This window comes from Bos indicus, chromosome X (assembly GCF_029378745.1).
Source record: "Bos indicus isolate NIAB-ARS_2022 breed Sahiwal x Tharparkar chromosome X, NIAB-ARS_B.indTharparkar_mat_pri_1.0, whole genome shotgun sequence".
Classification (NCBI taxonomy): Eukaryota; Metazoa; Chordata; class Mammalia; order Artiodactyla; family Bovidae; genus Bos; species Bos indicus.
The window spans coordinates 121,171,856-121,178,623 of NC_091789.1; positions in this window are offsets into that span (position 1 = coordinate 121,171,856).

The window sequence follows — 6,768 nt, forward strand, 5'->3', positions numbered from 1 at the left end:
CTGTCCTCCCCCAGCTAAGGGGTGGGCACGTGACTCACTCCAAACCAGTGTAAATCTTGAGCAAAGAAATAAAGATCGACAGTGGTTGTGGTGACTTCCTTGGCCGTCCAGTGGTTAAGGCTCCATACTTTCAATGAAGGGCTGTGGGTTCAATCCCTGGTCGGGGAACTAAGATCCAACATGCTATGAGGCATGGACAAAAACAAAGAAACAAAAAACAACGCTTTTAATTTCATTCCTCCCTGGTGTGGGAGATGGGGGCAGGGGTATTCTGGCTGTCCCAACTGCCGATTCCTGCTTGGCAGCCTTAAAGACAACCCTGGTTCTGGCCCATTTGAAAACCTAGCCCCTGATAAGTTTTCCACATTAAACTGTTTAACTTCAGCAACATGGAATTATTTTGGTTGCTTAAAACCAAAGAAACTTCATTATATAATGGGCTAACTCAGAAAAATAAGCCAAAGAATGAGCACTGGTATCTCAAACATATTAAGCTCTTATTACCTGATCCGTAGTTTGTCTGACAATGTAATAAGATTAAGCACCAAATATATCAACATTGAGTGCATAAGGGAATCTGCTTGCTTTGTAGACTTCAGAGAAAAAAATCTGCAGCATTTGAAAATATTTTGTTCATTTCAAAGAGATCTGACAAACAGTGCTTTGGAGTGGTTCTAAACCTCAGGCATAAACAAACTAAATGATGAAAACATTAATTCTTCCTTTCCCCTTTTAGATAAGATTGCTTGCAGTAATAAACACTAGTGTAACCAGGGAGAGAGTCAAACATACACTGAATGGAAGGCCAAAACAATTTGTTCCATATAAAATTTATGCCATTAGTTGGAAAATTTGTAGTAGTGTAAAAAGATAATTTCCTTTCAAACTTTTATAGGTGAGAAAAACACATAAGTTAACAATTTGGGAACAGATTCACTTATTAATGTACTTTATCATGTAGAAGTTGGAATGACAGTGTGCTTTTCTATACATGGCTCAAGTGTTTTATGACTGAAGTTTCTTGGCTCTTTCAAGAAAATGAAAGGCCTAAATGAGCAGGATACATAAGTAAATAAATGAACCATATTAAGAGTATGGTAACATCACACCATGAGCCCATAGAATGAAAATCAACTCTAGCAAATGTTCCTCTTGAAGATTTCTGAGGGGAGACACCTCTTTGGAGATCATCACGATCTTGCTGTCCCTACAAGGAGTCGGTCCAACACTAGTTTGCTCTTTCTTAGGTGAGATCCAGATTAAACAGTTTTCCCTTGCTTCAGGTTCATGTTTCCAAAAAAGGAAGCTTTTATCAAATACTAGATCCACACCCAATGTGGCAAGAAGCTCCCAACTGTTAAAGCTACAGGGAATAGAGACCAAGAAAGAAGATTCAACTCTCCCATCTCAGCCCACACTGAAGATAGCTAGAATTTTCTACATGCTGACATTTTGGTGAGCTGACTGCTCAGAAGTCACACATGTGATTGATGGGCCTCCACTAGTGAATGATCCTTATGGCACATCTGAAGTTGCAGCCTGCTTCAGTTGTACTTGACTTTGGTTTATAACCCCATCTTGTAGTTTACCTTATTAGCTGGTAATGAGCTGGTAATTTGCCATCCAAAATTAGTTGATTAAATAATAGCTACCCATATAGCACATGTGCGGGGTTCTCAACAAACTATCAAATTTAACCCTTAAAGGTAAGTATTATTATCTCCATTGTATAGAATTTTTTTAAAGGAAGGTTTAAACAATAACAGCAAAAATAAACGACAAACCAAACCCAACAAAAACAAACACGTAGATTCAGAGATCAGAGTAGTAATGGTTACCAGAGGGGAAGGGGTGGGAGCGGGAGGTGCCAAATGGGTAGAGGGGCTCAACTGTATGGTGATGGATGGAAACTAAATTCTTGGTGGTAAGCACTCAGTGTATACATTAGTAGAATGTAATGTTTTAGAAAAGGCAGAGGAACCAGAGATCAAATTGCCAACATCCGCTGGATCATGGAAAAAGCAAGAGAGTTCCAGAAAAACATCTATTTCTGCTTTATTGACTATGCCAAAGCCTTTGACTGTGTGGATCACAGCAAACTGTGGAAAATTCTGAAAGAGATGGGAATACCAGACCACCTGATCTGCCTCTTGAGAAACCTGTATGCAGGTCAGGAAGCAACAGTTAGAACTGGACATGGAACAACAGACTGGTTCCAAATAGGAAAAGGAATACGTCAAGGCTGTATATTGTCACCCTGCTTATTTAACTTCTATGCAGAGTACATCATGAGAAACGCTGGACTGGAAGAAACACAAACTGGAATCAAGATTGCTGGGAGAAATATCAATAACCTCAGATATGCAGATGACACCACCCTTATGGCAGAAAGTGAAGAGGAACTAAAAAGCCTCTTGATGAAAGTGAAAGAGGAGAGTGAAAAAGTTGGCTTAAAGCTCAACATTCAGAAAACGAAGATCATGGCATCTGGTCCCATCACTTCATGGGAAATAGATGGGGAAACAGTGGAAACAGTGTCAGACTTTATTTTTTTGGGCTCCAAAATTACTGTAGATGGTGACTGCAGCAATGAAATTAAAAGACGCTTACTCCTTGGAAGGAAAGTTATGACCAACCTAGATAGCATATTCAAAAGCAGAGACATTACTTTGCCAACAAAGGTCCATCTAGTCAAGGCTATGGTTTTTCCAGTGGTCATGTATGGTTGTGAGAGTTGGACTGTGAAGAAGGCTGAGTGCTGAAGAATTGATGCTTTTGAACTGTGGTGTTGAAGAAGACTCTTAAAGTCCCTTGGACTGTAAGGAGATCCAACCAGTCCATTCTGAAGGAGATCAGCCCTGGGATTTCTTTAGAAGGAATGATACTAAAGCTGAAACTCCAGTACTTTGGCCACCTCATATGAAGAGTTTACTCATTGGAAAAGACTCTGATGCTGGGAGGGATTGGAGGCAGGAGGAGAAGGGGACGACAGAGGATGAGATGGCTGGATGGCATCACTGACTCAATGGACGTGAGTCTGAGTGAACTCCAGGACTTGGTGATGGACAGGGAGGCCTGGTGTGCTGTGATTCATGGGGTCGCAAAGAGTCGGACACAACTGAGCGACTGAACTGAACTGAATGTTGTACCCATGGAACTTATGTTATAAACCAACGTTACCTCAATCAAAACAACAACAAAAAAGGAGGGCCCAGAAGAACTACTGTGAGGTAATACAGACAGTAAGAAACTGAGAAATCTTTTTATTTATAATAAATAAATACATTTATTTATAAATTATAAATATATTTAAATAAATTTTTGCTTATAAATAAATTTAAATAAATTATTTTATTTATAAATACAATCTTATTTGTTTGTAAATTCTTTTTATTTATAAATAAAATCTTTTAAAATTTATTTATAAATTCTTTTATTTATAAATAAATACATTTAAATAAATTCTTTTTATTTATCTATAAATAAATTCTTTTCATTTATTTAATGACTTTATTTATAAATGAATTCTTTTTATTTATTTAATGAATTTATTGGCTATGCCAGGCTATGCTAGGTTGCAGCAAATGGGATCTTAGTTCCCTGATCAGGGGTCGAACCCAGGCCCCCTACATTGGGAACATGGAGTCTTAGCCACTGGATCACCAGAGAAGTCCTTGAATATTTCTTCTCACCTTATAGTTAGGTGTGGATATAGCTGGAGTTCTAGCCAATGAGATGTGAATAGAAGTGATATATGCCACTTCCAGGCTGATACATACAAAAATGGTATCTTGAGGTCCTTCAAGCCTTTCCTCCTCTGCCAGCTTGATGCAGATGAGCACAGTTGTCTTGGAAGCCACTTTTGAAAGTTGGAGATTATAGTCAGCCCAGGATGAAGTTATATTCAACATGAGTGTTCTTAGCAGTTTCAGATGAAAACTGTGTAGTAGGTAGGAACTCATTCAACTCAGATGTGTAAGAAATATTCATTTGCTATCTTATTTAAATAAAATTAAACCTGAATCCAAGCTCCATCCCACCAGGCTGTTGGAAAATGCAATTTTAACTTTTATTAAGGCTTCTACACAGTCTTATCAGGTCTGGCAGTTCTGCTGCTTCCAATCCCATTTGTGACTCACTTGGTGAGTCTGAGAGCCCCTCTGCAGGAGGCCCAGACTCCCTGAACCCATTACAAGCCATCCCTCAAAGGGCTGTCATGTCCCTGCTCTCACCAGGACCCTCAATGTCTTCTTTGTCCAACGTCATTCCCAATCTCAACCTTTCTCTTTCTTCTTCTCCCCCCTTCAAAAGTCAACTCTCTCTCTCTCATGTGTATTGTGGGAGGACAGACAAAATTATCATTTAACAAAGGAAAGGCAGGCAAGGGGGTGGGGAGGGGACTTCCCTGGTGGTCCAGTGGCTAAGATTCCATGCTCCCAATGCAGGGGGCCCAGATTCGATCCCTGGTCAGGGAACTAGACCCCACATGCCACAACTAAAGATCCCGCATGCCACAATGAAGACCTGGTGCAGCCAAATAAATAAATATTTTTTAAACCCCCAAACACAAAGGGAAGGCAGAACCAATGATTTTAACCAAACAATCTCTATGTGTTCTGTAAACATCTATCAGGAAATTATAAAACCAATACAATATTGTAAAGTAAAATAAATAAATAAATAAATAAAATATACAATTGAGAAAACCTGACCAATTGTTTGAAATGAAGGAAGAAAAAAATGTGCAGAAAAGATTATTGTCTCAAAAGAACCCATGGCTGATTCATGTCAGTCAGTCAGTTCAGTCGCTCAGTCATGTCTGACTCTTTGCGACCCCATGAACTGCAGCACGCCAGGCCTCCCTGTCCATCACCAACTCCCGGAGTTCACTGAGACTCACGTCCATTGAGTCAGTGATGCCATCCAGCCATCTAATCCTCTGTCGTCCCCTTCTCCTCCTGCCCCCAATCCCTCCCAGCATCAGAGTCTTTTCCAATGAGTCAACTCTTTGTACAGCAAAAATCACAATATTGTAAAGTAATTATCCTCCAATTAAAATAAATAAATTAATTTAAAAAAAGAACCATCTTGGTACCCTTATATAAAACACTAGAGTCTTCCCCCAGGTGCAGCTAGGGTTAGTTTTCATGGGCACACTCCAGCTAATCATATAATGATCACATAAAAACAATGACCTTTATAAATGAGATGTGGCTATTATTCATATGGATTGAATATAATTTAGTATATTAACTTAATCAAACAATTTATATAAGTTCTTGGATATTTATTTACTCAAAGGTTGACAAGTTTCAAGAAACATGACAATGATTGAATTTGGTGTAAGGATTCTGTGAAGCCTAAGAACAAATTTTTAAAGACATATGAAAAGAGAAATCCAATAAACCATGAGCTGAAAATAAACTCTGTGAAAACAGAGATGGGCAAAAAGCACTACGGAAAAAAAAAAAAGATCACAAAGAATTAGATAAAAGTAAGAGTCCAACAAATATCAATAATTAATAGACCATCATCAATAGAGATCAAGCTTCCCAAGTGGCTCAGTGGTAAAGAATATGCCTGTCAATGCAGGAAATGCCAGAGATGCCTTGATCCCTGGATTGGGAACTTCCTCTGGAGGAGGAAATGGTAACCCATTTCAGTATTCTTACCTGGAAAATCTCATGGACAGAGGAGCCTGGTGGGTGACAGTCCATAGGGTTGCAAAGAGTTGGACACGACTGGAGCGACTTATGCAAACATGGTGGATATATGACAACTGTGACCACTGAGATGCAGAATCCTGGGGACCTGAGTTACCCACGAAGAGTAAATACACAGAATTCGGTACTGAAGGAAAATGTTTCACTTCATTCACTCTGAGATACCTGCTCTGTAATGAGAGTCGCTGCTTAGGAGACATCAGAAGCAAAACTCCACCAAGATGAATGACTGCATAATTCAGTGCTGGAACTTGTCTCATTGAATCTCTAGGTCAAATCTCTGCCTGGAAATGGCTCCCAGTTCTTTGAATGCTCAATCAGAGAGAAAATGTGTTCCTATTAAATTAACAATTCTTAAAAAATGCTGAAATGATGTATGCTGACGTAGAACATCTAGGTTTTTCTTATACTTTAATTCTCAGGATGATCCATGAATCTTACCCACCCCACCTTCATGCACTGATGATATATATTAAACAATGAGAGAATAACACAATACATTATATAGTTTAGTGAGAGTACAGGATGCTATAGATTTATTTTAATTTTATTTATTTATTTACTTTTGGTTGCACTGGGTCTACATTGTTGTGTGTGGGCTTTTTCTAGTTATGGTGAGCAGGGGGTACTCTCTAATTGCAGTGTGTAGGCTTCTCACTGCAGTGGCTTCTCTTGTTTTGGAACACAGGCTCTAGGGCACGTGGGCTTCAGTGGTTTCTGCTCTCAGGCTCTAGACCCAAAAGCTCAATAGTTATGCTCAATAGTTATAGCACACAGGTTTAGTTGCTCTGTGGCATGTAGGATCTTCCCAGATCAGGGATCATACCCAGGTCTCCTGCATTGGCAGGCGGTTTTTTTTGGTTTTTTTTTTTTTTTTAACCACTGAGCTACCAGGGAAGCACCAAGGTGTTATTTATTAATGACTTGTATTTATTTATGATTAAATAATTATACAATAATTGCTGTTTGAAAACTATCAGAACAGTTGATTTTAGAGTACGATCTTCATGTATGAGATCTCGGCCCATCAGGGATGGCATTAGAG